This window comes from Anopheles moucheti, chromosome 2, assembly GCF_943734755.1.
Source record: "Anopheles moucheti chromosome 2, idAnoMoucSN_F20_07, whole genome shotgun sequence".
Classification (NCBI taxonomy): Eukaryota; Metazoa; Arthropoda; class Insecta; order Diptera; family Culicidae; genus Anopheles; species Anopheles moucheti.
In genome coordinates this window covers 24,882,216-24,895,959 of record NC_069140.1, presented here as the reverse complement: position 1 = coordinate 24,895,959, position 13,744 = coordinate 24,882,216, and the positions used below count along the sequence as shown (strand labels likewise).

At 44.4% G+C, this 13,744-nt stretch overlaps 1 protein-coding gene across 1 annotated transcript in view; it reads left to right on the top strand.

Annotated features, from left to right (window-relative positions):
• LOC128301286 (uncharacterized) overlaps positions 1 to 13,744 on the top strand; it is a 160,884-nt gene that overhangs the window by 123,670 nt on the left and 23,470 nt on the right. The window lies entirely within an intron of this gene.

Sequence of the window (13,744 nt, the reverse complement as noted above, 5' to 3'; positions counted from 1 at the left end):
CGTGGCTCATTGAATACTCAAGCGGTGCTGCATCGATAATCGTACTGCGGATCCTTGCGGTATTGATAGACGAGTGCATACACCGGTGCAGCACCAGCGCGTTCCGTTCCGAAAGCCGTTTTAGCTCTCCAGCACGAAGAGGAGCATTTTTTTTCTCATTTTCAATGCACTCCCAACTTCGACTTTTGAAAGGAGAACAAAAAAAAGAGGTGACAACATATGAAGCGCATGAGCGTGGCGCAAGAACAAATATTTCATCACTAGTTACACTTGATCGCTTCTTTCGCGTGTAAGCGATCATTATCATCAACACTGAGCTGTCACACATCAACGAACTGCATCGTGCATCCCACGCCAAACACTGCGTTGCCACGTATCCTGTCAGCGGGAACGTCACAACGTGTGCGCTTATCTTCACGTGCAACGAATACTACGCATGTTTCCATCCCGACTACGAACACTGCCACACTGCTACCACCACGTGAACTCACGGTGTATTACCAGAATGTCCGCGGTTTACGCACTAAAACGAAAGATTTACACATGGCACTATGCGAAACCGATCACGATATTATAATAATGACTGAGACATGGCTAGACGATTCCATCCCAACCGCACTTTTTTCGGATAATGGCTACCAAGTATATCGTTGCGACAGAAACCGATCTAACAGTGCTTGCTCACGCGGCGGAGGTGTTTTGATCGCTTGCTCTTCCTCGCTCTGTACGCAGCAAATAACGCTGGGCATTGATTCGCTCGAGATGCTGGTCGTCAAAATACGAGCTCTAAACACACACATCATCATCGGCGCAGTATATATCCCTCCGAGTCTAGCCACCTACACTCACACATTGGATACTCTTAACAAGGTTGTAACAAGTCTTTCGTCGTGTTCGAAAGATGATGATTTGTTATTCATCATTGGTGATTTTAATCAGCCCGATATCATATGGAACCCTCCACTACCATCCGACATGGATAGCATACTTCCTCAAGCTATGCACTATGAACCAGTGTGTCAATCTCAGGCCAATTTTATTTTCACTGATGGAATGGCCAGTAACGGGCTCAGTCAGCTCAGCGGTGTGAAAAACCACTTGGGGCGCCAGTTGGACTTAATTTTTACTAATCTGACAGCTACACTTGCTACTACGACAATAGGACATTCGGATCCTGCAATCATCTCACCTGACTGCCACCATCCGGCTCTTGAATGGACAATTTCTGTTACGACGGCTGAATCGCATACTGTAACTGACAACGCTCCGCGCCTAAATTTCGCCAAAGCTAATTTTGCCGACATTGAATCCCGCATTACATCTTTTGCTGCCGATTTTAAATGCTCTAACTATAACTCGATAGACGATGCAGTTTATGCCTTCACTGATTTACTGCATGCGACGTTTTCCATCAGTGTTCCGTGCTCGCGACCAAAAAAGGCTCCAGTTTGGGGAGATAAACATCTCAGAAAACTGAAAAAGGCAAGATCGGCATTGCTTCGCACTCATCGGCGTTCAAGAACTACATGTTCCAGGATCCGTTTTGGCATAGTATCAAATATGTACCGTCGATATAATCGCATATGCTACGCCAGGTACACAGCCTCAATCGAACGCAATCTTTCGTCCAAACCTCGCAGTTTTTGGAAGTTTGTCAAAAGTAAAACCAAAATCAATTCGATTCCGAATGTAGTATCTTTTGAAGGGATCGATGGCACCTCTCCTGATTCGATCTGTGAGATATTTGCACGCCGATTTGAAAGCCAATACGTCAGTGTGACCACTGACCCCGCTAACGTTGCCGACGCCACTGCCGACACACCAGCTGATACACTGGAACTAAACCTCCCACAAATAGATATTCCTACAGTGGTCGCGTTTATAAACCGACTTAAACCGACTACTTGCCCTGGCCCAGATGGTGTTCCGGCTATCGTCCTCGTCCGCTGCTGCAATGCTATTGCTCCAATTTTAGCAAACATCTACAACACCTCTCTTCAAACGGGAATATATCCCAGCTATTGGAAATCAGCTCTAATGGTGCCAATACACACAAAAGGTGATCGTTCACATGCAAAAAATTACCGGGGTGTTACATCCCTTTGCGCTATGTCGAAGGTGTTTGAGCTCATGCTCCACCACTCAATGCTGCCTGCTGCAAAACAGTACCTATGCTCCTCACAACACGGTTTCATACCCAAACGCTCAACGTCCACGAATCTAATCGAGTTTGTCAGTTTCTGCAAAAAAAATCTGGACTCTGGGTTCCAGGTCGATGCCATCTACACAGACCTGAAGGCGGCCTTTGACTCGGTTTCCCACGCTATTCTAGTGGCTAAATTACAGAAGCTTGGTTTCTCAAATGGTATGGTAAAATGGATAAATTCTTACCTCACAGGAAGATCTTATCGCATTAAGCTAGAGAATAGCGTGTCACGAACCTTCACCACTAATTCCGGGGTCCCGCAAGGCAGCAATCTCGGACCATTACTGTTCCTTCTGTACATCAACGATGCTGCTTTACTACTAGCTGATTTCAACATTCTGTTATATGCCGATGATGTCAAGCTGTTTGCCGCGGTGAAACAGGTCTCAGACTGTTCTCGTCTTCAAATGGCAATCGACACATTCAGTTCTTGGTGCCGTCGAAACTCACTGCTACTGTCCATCGATAAATGTCAAGTAATGTCCTTCTCAAGATGCAGATCTGTCATTCTCTTTGACTACAACATTGAGAATAGGTTATTGCAACGTGCGGATAGTGTTAGAGACTTAGGTGTCGTTCTTGACAAGCAACTTAGTTTTAGACCCCATATGACAAATCTAATTAACCGTGGTAATCAGACGCTAGGCTTAATGTTTCGTGTGACTAAAGATTTCCGTGATCCCATGTGCGTAAAAATCCTATTTTGTTCGTTGGTCCGACCAATCCTAGAATACGCGAGTGTAGTTTGGTGTCCCTCAATACATGCCTGGAGCCAACGCATCGAAGCGATCCAACGGAAGGCAACCCGGTTTGCCATTAGGCTTCTTCCCTGGAGAGCCAACGACACACGCCCAGACTACACAGCACGATGCCTGCTCTTGGGACTTCAGCCATTGGCGGTACGACGGACAATGGCTCAATGTATGTTTGTTGCTGGCCTCATCGGTAACGACATTGATGCACCGGCCCTTCTTAGCTCCATTAACTTTTTGGCCCCATCCAGGAGACTTAGACAACGGGAAATAATCAAAACTTCGCGATATAGAACCACTTTCGGTCAAACAGATCCCGTAAATGTGATGTGTACAGTTTTTAACGCTAATTACAATGTGTATGACTTTGGTATTTCCCAACCGGCATTTCGCGAACGTCTCCGTTTCTGTCCATCAATGTCCAACTCGTCTTGTTAGGTCCGTTGTCTCTTTGTCACATTACCAATTAAGTATTCATTAAGACACGTGCATGTCCGATGAATTAATAAATAATAATAATAATAATACTAGGAAGTGCTCCGGGTTCGAGTGGTCATAGCATCTCTATCAGTGCCACTCGGCAGAGCGGTCGGGACAAAGTTGGATCTGTGAATGGATGATGCGGATATACGGTTAGGTTCCCGACCGTACATTCTAGCCATACCGCCGACTCGGTGTCATCAGTCGGAACATTCCACCGCTGGTTCTTCCAGGGTTATGCGTTTTAGAAAATGCAGAACATCGACGGGATTGTCGCTGCTGGCGTGTGCTGTCAACAGCTAACTGCATCTCCATAGCTTCACCTCCACACAACAGTTGGCATCCATTGCTATTTATCTATGCAGCCACTGCTCTAACGGACGGTCTCCGGACGGTATGGTACGGAGCCATCAGGTTCATCAGTTTCACGTATAATCATTGCCTATTCTTTCCTCCGTGTAGTGGCACAAAGAATGTTGAGAGCTTTATTTTACTGCAAGCCCAGTACAAGCGGCCAGATCGGGCTATGAACGAAGGTGACGATTGGCTGTTCGCGTGCGCTTGTACAATCTCTCTAGCACTGAATATCTAGTGGGGTTATTGACGTGTAGTGTGCGTCCATCCAGTGGTCGAATGGCAGCTAGACATCCGCTCGGAGGGTAACATCGCGGTGCCACTACAAACAGCAACTCCAACTGTTGAATATTGTCTGGGTTTTTTTGCCCCCCCTTCCCACAACTAGCACTCCGGCACTATTTTGACTCATTAGCCGTGGGACTGGACGACTGGAAAAACGTGGAGTTGTGGACCGCGTGTTCGTAACTACCTCACCCGGGTGCGATTCGGCACAACCCGTACAAGCACGGACGGAAGAACAAAAAGCTCCTCGTACCGTTGCCGTTGTGGACGTTGTGCCAGTCACCAGACCAGTTCGCTTGGAAGCATCATCGAAAGGGAAAGTTTACCGGGCACGAAAGAATTATTGGATCCCATTTCTGGGCCGCCATACCGCCGTGTGCTGTGTGCCACTGCTTTAACAAGCGTGGCCGGGACCGAAACCCCCGGGCTGGAAACAGATGACAGGTCGTAAAAAAAAGCTGTCCGCCCCGGGTGTGGGAATGGTGGACCCGGGACCGGACCAGTGTGTCCGTTCCGTCTGCTTTTTGGCTGGATGAGGTGAGCGAATTTGTTAACTTTTCGTTTTTCATCCATTGTTCTAAACTGCCATTTGTTGCCATCCGTTTCATTTATGCTGTGCTAGCTCGGGTGGGCGTGTGTGTGTTGAAATGTTTGTCCTGCCATATTCTAGTCCTACATTTTTTTGAGCAAAAAGGACCCCGGAAAAACAAGCATATTGCTTTTTGCATTTCATTTCCCCCAGTTCCATTTCCCAGTCGCGGGACGGTCCGGTTTTCGTCCCGGCCAGAAAGGTAGGCGCGCGCAATCTTTTCAACACCACAATGACAAACATTCTTTGCGGCTGACGAGGATAGATGGGTTCCCAGCAGTGGATGGGAAGCCCGGGTAGAGGACATTAGAGATAAAATATTCCGCTTGACTTGCGCCGATCTTTACCGGGCCCGGGCGTCACCGGCGGGGACATTGTGTAACTTTTTGTCCCGTGTTTATTACAAAGTGCCAATTTGTGCGTTGTTGGCTTGTTTTCGGTGTGTTGGCCTGGTGTTCGGTACGGGGCAACAACGGACACGCTAGATAGCACCGCACCGGCAACATTAGACACGATCCTAAGGGTTCTATCCAAAGCGTCCCCAGCCATTTGTCACCCTGTCGAGTGGTAAAGTTGAATTTATCGTACCTTGGGCGGAGAGAGGGGAGGGACTTTTGGACAATATTTTCGTTCCACATTTTAACGATTTTGCTATCCGGAGAATTAATGTTGTGTTTTGCATGAACCAATTGTTACAGCAACGTGCTCGGGACGCAATGTTTAGCTGTGAGCTTAATTCTGCAAGGCCGCGATCGAGTTGTGCTCGAAGCGATCTTTATTAAACCGCCAGTCGAATAATCGCCGGTTTAAATAACATTTAAGAACATTAGTGCTGCTTCGCTTTGCTACAGTTAAAATGGAACAATAAAGGTAACAAAGTAAAGAGATAACTAGAATTGAAGAATTGTTACACCCTTGACTCGTGGCTCGTTCGAAAGTCAGTAAGCGCTAGCGTCTTTGTGCTAAAGAGAACCATCTTCAATCTGTTCTCCTAAAAACCCACTGCCCTTTCCCATCGTCAGCACATCCATTTTCGAGCTGCTCAGAAAGCAAGAATTGTCCCTCACCACCTTTACCACCCAGCACACACACACACACACCGAGTGCAATAAAACTGCAGAGGAGCATAACGAAGCAAAAAAAAAATCCCACAGCTCAGCATGACCGTGCCATCATGTCCCTGCGTCCCAGCGAACCTTCTCGTCAGCGTGGAACCGCACAAAGAAACAAAACATACCGTGGCCATGTCCATTGCCGGTGTCCCGCCTGTGTCGCACTGTGTCACACCCCTGGTAGGAAATGCAATTTCCGTCTCAATTACGGTGTGTCAGCAGTAAGGGGTCCGGGTTTGAAGCGCAAGCTTCGCCCGCTTACAGAACGTATTGTTGTGTGCGGCGCACTTGGGAGTTGGGAGAGAAAAGAAGCCACAACAAAAAAAACACACGAACGAACTGGACACTATTCCATGCCACAATTCCCAATTTCCCAATCCTCGCTCCCGGGACGATGTTCGAAAGAATTGAATTTTAATCCAATCTGAAAGCGACTAAACTTTAGCTGATTGTATCCATTGCCGTACTGCAGATTGTGCCACGGCGTGGGCACCGGTGTGGCGAGCAACATTTAAAGCAGAGCAGAAGCATCAGACGCACCAAAGAGAGGGTGGTGATCTATTGGAACCTTTTAGCCCTGGGACTGATTCTCTTGAAAGATTGCTTAGCAAACGCTATCAAACAGGAGTTGTTGAATGTTTTAGTTTTAATTAGTTTTAGTGTAAAGTAGTTTCATAGAAGGGTATAGGAAAATAGTTAAAAGTTTCTTTCTTAACGGGAGATCTGCACTCAGCAGCTTGAAAAACTGGATTTTTTGGGATTTTCTTAAGCAAAGACTATCTTATTTGTTGGATAAAGAACATATCTTTGTGTTAACCCAAAAAAAAACATGGTAACTGAAGTGGTTGAAATTACACCTGAATTTATAAAAAAAAAACCGTCCAACTAATATTTCATGCACCGAGCGTTTAATTTTTAAAATGATGTAAAAAATATTAGCTTTTATTATTAAAAATGTAACTTTTTATTTGTTATTAGCTTTTTATTGAATTTTATTTATTTTCTAATATTTTGCCCACGTTGTGTACAGTACTAGTGAATTATGAATAAATTGAGGGATTATGGCTACTGTACTTGCTGACTGTACATCTCTTCCTTCCTCCTCATCTTGATTGTCACTTTTTTTTGTACTGGAACTTACATAAAATAGCTTAAATCTCGACGTGATTTTTTGGTATGAAACAACAAATTTAGTATAGCCATAAAAATCACCATTCATTTAACATTTTTCTATGCGCAGGAGCAAATACATAGAGCAAGCAAAATTAATACCACGTCACAGCTGTACAAATGCTGTACGCTTAAATACTTCAATCCTTCCTCATTTTCTGCACCGTTGGGCAAAGAATAAAAAATCCCCATCCCCGGGCGGTACACAACGAATTAAATAAGCCCACCACAGAACGAATGCAAGGGATATCATCGTGCAAGGGAAAAAGAATTCCGGGTTTCCCAGGCCCGTTCGTCATCGTCAGCGGCGTCATCAATTTCCACTAAGAGTGACGCCAAAAATCCCTCCAAAATATCTTCAATTTATTGGCATTTCCTTCGCCATTATCCGTCATCTAAGTGCAACCGGTACAGCGGGGGCCACCCCGGTTTCGTGAGGAGCGGTTTGGCACATTCGTGTGCGAGCAGGCACGAACAAACCGCAGCCTCTCCATACACACACACTCATACAACTCACGTCCGGGTGGCCCGATGCTGATATCTACCAGTGTCGATCGATAGTGATTTATTTGGCTCGCGGACATTTTTCGCATCCCGAACGGCTGAATTACTGCTTGCCGGAGGCTACTACACCCCATGCTTGGTCCGTGACATGGTGCTATATAGCATCCAATCCACGGCAAGCATCTTCCGTACGATGCGTAAATGTTTGCCGGAATGTCGAGCTTTGCGGAGCGCGGCCAGAGCTTTTATGTGAGGTGAGGTGAGAAATGTGAATGGAAAAGTGGCTGACTTTGGCAAGAAAACGACCCACCATTGTCATCATTTCTGCGCGCGAGAGGCAATAATGGTGTGAGGAGGAGAGAAAAAGAGAGAGAAAAAGTGAGAGATAAAGAGAGGGATGAAAGTGAAGAGCAGGGTAGTATAATGCGCGAATTTTCCTGCCCGATTTTCCACATCGTCTTCAAGAAGCTTGCCGGAAGGAGCAGTAAGTTGAGCTGACGGTCGTCAACGCCATTTGCGATTGCGAGTCAAGATTGGCCATTCCGGCCAAAACTACCGTTGTGCCGTACCCGTGTGCGCTATTCGAGCGGATTGTGGCGCTAGTAAATTTATGGCAACCTTTAGCCCTGCCTGAATCGAAAACCAACCCTCACCGTGAGCACAGTACCATCACGTTGGGTGACGCCGTCCTTATCCCGGGTTGGGAGGACGGGACAAAGAAAAATAAAATCCCCTAAATACTTCATCGTAACGTCGTGCGAACCAGCCAGCAACATTGCAACACTCACTGACCAAGCGTCGTCAGTGACGGTGGCACAATACAGATAGTGGTTGCCACGTGAAACAGTGGCAGTACTGCCACTGACGTACCGAGTGCTTCAAGAGCAGCAGTGTGCAAGTAAAAAGGGTAAATTCAAAACCACAACTACAGCAAAAAAAAAAATACAACAGGGGCATGAGAACAGCTACGAGAATCGAATAGAGTCATCCATACAACTTTTATGGACAGAAATGATAATTTACTACCCTCCAGAGGCGGTTAGTTATGATAGCTGGCTACCTCGTCGGTTTTCGGTTAGCGATTGTTCAGCCCAACACCGTCAGATGGACAGAGTCACCAACACACCAGCAGGAACGACGCACCAACACTCGCTCACCCATCATACTTCGTTGGGATTTGATTTACGTTTACACTGAAGGTAGTAAAATGCAACACCCAGAAAAGAACACAGAAAGGACACTACTACAACACACACGCACACACTCGCACATATATGGGCCACATGACCGTCGTCAGGGTGACAACCTTTTTTTCGCACACTACGATCACAACTTCGGGTTTAAAACTAGTTGACCAAATTGTACCGACACCGAAATGTGTCGATGTAATGCCTTCCGGGAGTTCAACTTTCACACCCTTTTCCTGTATATGTGTGTGTGTTTGTGTGGTTGGCAATAACAAGGGTCAACGGGTGTGATTGAGAAAAATGTACTAATTGTGAAAGTTTCACCTAGTAGAAGTCACCTTCACCACGGGAACAGAAGGTACAAACAGGTAAACAAACTACAAACATTAACCAAAACAACCTCCGCAAGGGGTGATTGGAGGGATGGTAGGAAGTATTGCTTAGTAACACCTGTGTGGCACGGTGCAAAAACTATTCCCATCAATGACCGGAAGTGAAACCATATTCGTCATGTAGAAAGTACTAATTAGTAAATGGTTGCGGGCTGTGCGCCCGTGCAGGGCGATGGCAACCTCACAGATACACAAAAACATGTGGCTGTTAAATGAAAAGTTATAATTGTAAAATTTTTCGAAATATTTCCACTCGTTTCTACTGGGATGTGACTAAGAGTTAAAACTGCGATAGAAATTGGATAGGAATCCTTTAGTCCAATATTCTTCAGTGCACAGTTTTTTTAGTGCAATAAGCATAATTAATAATTTTATTCACAATTGCGTTTTAGAAATAGAAATAACGTAAATAGCATGAAAATGATTTGTTATGTGAAAATATGTTTTGTTATGTTCTTTTTAACAGTGTAAGAAACTACTTGCTCGTTTTTTTTGTGTCAAACGCAAGGTCTGTGTAGGATAGAGGTCTAGTAATAGCCAAGATAGAGGTTCGCCATTTTGGATTTCATTTGACGTTTGGTCGCCCGTGTAAGATTCCTTGCGTCTAGCCTACTTGAATGCCTTTAGTCAAAACAGCAAACTGTTGACGGTTTTATAAAGTGGTGTGTGGTCATCACCTAGTAGTGTTCTGAACCAAGGGTTGATCACACGGTACCGGACTTTCTCGTCGTACTGTGTACCGGGAGATATGATGAGCCTCATCCTCTTCCTCATATGTGAAGCGCCTCACCTACTCGTTGCCAAATGATCGCTTTACAAAATCTGATTCTCTGCCTTTTCATCTGCCTTGAACACCAATCATTCCTTACACCAATCGCCAATAAGATCTGCAGATTTTACTCCGGACTAAAATCGAAAAACAGCTGCACAAATTTCCAACCAAATCTAAAATAATAAAAATCTTGTTGCTATTTAATCCCGGCCCGTTTAATCAACACAACTACACACAAAACATTTAAATGGAAAAGGGCGTCCAAACGTCAAATCACGTGTAACGAACTTTTGGCTACTTGTCAAATTGCTCTATATTACTCGACCTCTATTCTGCACAGACCTTGGTCAAACGCTAATCCTGCGCAACGCTCACTGTCCTTCCTTTTTATTATCACTCATCTACTCACTCATTACTCATGACATCTCATGAGAGAAATTATACGAAATGACGATCTATGACGTCTATGACGATCTGCAGGTCAAGCTCTATAACACCTTGTTGGGTAAATAAAGGCTTCTATAACCTAGAACACCTAGAACTTGTTACTAGAAATAATTACCCACAGCTGCTAGAATTCACATGCACATTGCACATAGCAGATTGGTTTGAATGTTTGCTAGTTGCGTGTCTATAACACTCCTCATGTGGAGTACAGTGTCATATATGCAGTTTCGACTGAGCCATGGCAACGACCAGGTTTCCATTGGTGTTTAACTTGTTGTAGAAACATTAAAAAAATCACGGCTGTATATTTCACATAATTTGATACAAAAGTGTGTATGGTCAGATGCAACAAAAAGTACTTGCAGTTCAGCAGGAAAATGAAGACAATATTGTTCGTGGAATTCGATCCTAATACACCTGAGTTCTTTCCTAACCGAGTTTCCACGAAAAAAGTTGGATGTATTTCACAGTTCTACGTATTGTCGTAGTTTTTTGATGGTCTATCTAAAAGGTATTACGCTTGTTGAGCATCTTTTTTCACACCCAATTTCCCAGATGGTGCTTTTAATGCTCTTTCTGTGCTAAAAAACTAACTGTATAGGAATGAACTTCCTGCTGTGAGCAGCTGTGAGTCACAATCAACAACAAATCAATGTCTTTCGGGAAGGAAAAAATAATTTCCATTCCAGTCTAGACAACTAGCAGCTACTGGCTTGCCGCGCTAGGGTATTGGCCTTGTGAGAATCGTGAATGATACAACCGGGATCGTAAAAAATGTAAAAACCTTCTCTATCGATGCACCTTCTAACGTTACCTACACATACACACACGAAACGTTCCTTGTCAGGTGAGAAAAGCTGGTGCTATGCTGGGCGTAATAACCGTCTGAAAAAAAAGGTTACAGTCCTGGAGAAAACAGAACTTTTTTATAGTACCATCCACGGAAGAGTGTATTTATTTATTAAAATGCACATCACATCCGCCGGAAGCGACTACACCGTCGACTGGGTGCGAAAGCATAGCGCATGTAACGAACATACACCCACAACAAGCAGTGCTGCAAAAAAGGCCAAAAGCAATAATAAAATTCCTACGGGTTTGTACCGAGACATGGCAAGTGGCCCAGTGGCAGCAGAAGGAGACGAAAAAATTTGCAACAAAATAGACGGACCGTTCATACGCCGGTACTGCATCCTCCGCTTTCAGTGTGATGACGTGATGCTGTGACAAGGAAGAAGCAAGTGAAGCCGCGGAAAGCTCGTACCATGCTTGCTAGGGATGCACACGTTGCCACGGGCAACCGCACAGTGTTTCGACACATTCTCTATTCTTCCCTGGCGACGGCAATTCATTTCCATTGGGAAGAATACACCTGCGGGCTTTGGCGAGGTAACTATGGTATGAGTATGCCGGATTATGTCCAACTCCCAGGCAGAGGTAAACCCTTACATGTAGCCGAACGGAAGCCTAAACAATTTGCGCAGTACTGGTGGATGGGTGTGCTTTTGCAGACATGTAATCTCTTTGTCAAATGATGACTAGAATTAAATTGCAGTAGTAGTACGGGGTGTGAGTTGATCGGATCGGATGAATTTAGAGTACATTGAACATTATGGACATTGAGCTCATATGAAGTGATTGGAAACACACATCTCGCACATTATGCTTAATAGCACTAGTTGTACAACAAAAAGTAGTTTTTTAACTCAAGGTTTAACTCTTAATTAAAAACTAAAGAAAGGAGTTTCAGCAGAAAAGTCAGCGTCATATTTTACGATTTTTCTTTACGATTTTACGATTAAGGATTCTCACAGGAGAAGTTGTAAAATATAAATCTCTTTTAATTTGCGTTGTGAGCTATCATTATATACCCGTAATGTTACCAAGAAACAAACTCGCGTGTCAATATCTTCCTATTAATCTTCAAATACAAAAAAGAAATCGAACTAATAAGAGTATCGAACTAATAATAATAGTAAATAGTGCATAACTATTTAAAAATGATTTTAATTTAATTTTAATTAATAATTCTTCAATTAACTTTGATTATATTTCTCCTCAATATCCTTAAGGATTTTTGCTTTCCTGCTTAATACTTATTTCCATTAAGATATATTACTTGTGAATTTCAACTTAAAGTACGACATGAGACCCAAATTTTCAACCCCCATAAATAAACGCCTCAAGATGGAATCTTTATTCGTGGAAACAAAATCATCTTGATGGCATCCCAACCAACCAACCAACCAACTGCTCTTTGGCACAATGTTGGATTTTATTAACATTAATAAGGCTCGTAAAAGCGCTCGTACACGCACGCGTAAAGGTTTTCCAACGTCTAGCGCGCCTAATGTGATCGCTAATCGTCTTTTTATCCATCCCGTCCATCGGTCTCGGCGAACGTTGACACGCCTCGGGCGCCCGCACATCCGAAGTAGCTGTAAAGCTGACATTTGTTAGTAATATTTTATAACGAAATCAAATAAGATGCGAAACTTGGTTGCCCATCATTTATCCGCACCATGCGGTACACGGTTGTCCCACGGGACTTTGGGGGGGGTTTTCCTTTTCGTTCGCCACTGGCAGAGCACACCTGATACACTAATCGAATCGTACCGGGTAAGGGTAATCTCGTTTGCCTCTTTACTCCATACGCGTGTCAGTGAAGTGAAGGACAGCATGAGTGAAGGGTTGCTTCCGCTGTCTACCATGCGTACGAGAATCGATTTGTGTAACTTGAAGCGTTAAAAAATGAACGCAAACAAACACGTGTGTTGCTGTTGGGCGAACATTGCGAACAAATGCGTGCCTTTGCCCTTATCTCTCTCTCTCCTTCTCCCTCTCTCCCTCTTTCTTTCACAACTGACAAATCTTTGACATGCTGCCAAGCTTCTCAATTTTTCGGCAAATTTTTATTTGTTTTCGTGTGTTTTATTCCTTCACCGGGAGTGGTACCAGGCCGATGCCAACGCTGGCCGCAAATGAACGCTGGAATGCTTGCTGGCACTGTGTGAAAAAGCGGTGGTTACAAAAGGTCATGAATTGAACGCACGATAGGTTAATGGGGAAAACAGGGTGGTCTAAGCGTGGTTTCCCACGGGAGAATGTGGCACCGTCGCAGGGCTCGGAGGCACGGGACGTTGCAAGTCACATAAATTGAAATGAAAACTTTTCCGCTTTTTCTCCATTACGGAATTCGTCCCCTGGGATGCACGGCCAACCGTTGATTAATGGTACCGTGCCGTCGAGTGGACGGTGTACGAGCGTTCCTTCCCATTTGAACGCTTCATCGAGTGGCGGAGTTTCTTGCATAGAAAAAAAAAGTTAAAGCAGCTCATGTGCAATGATATTCTTTTGGCTTACGTGCAAGGTCTTTAAAAGAGGATAGCCACAAACGTGTCTCAATGGACGGAATTCACCGTATACCACCTTTGGCTTAAAGGACTTGTGTACAGCTTTGATAGTGTTAGTGTTTTAGTGTTCTCAACACTTTG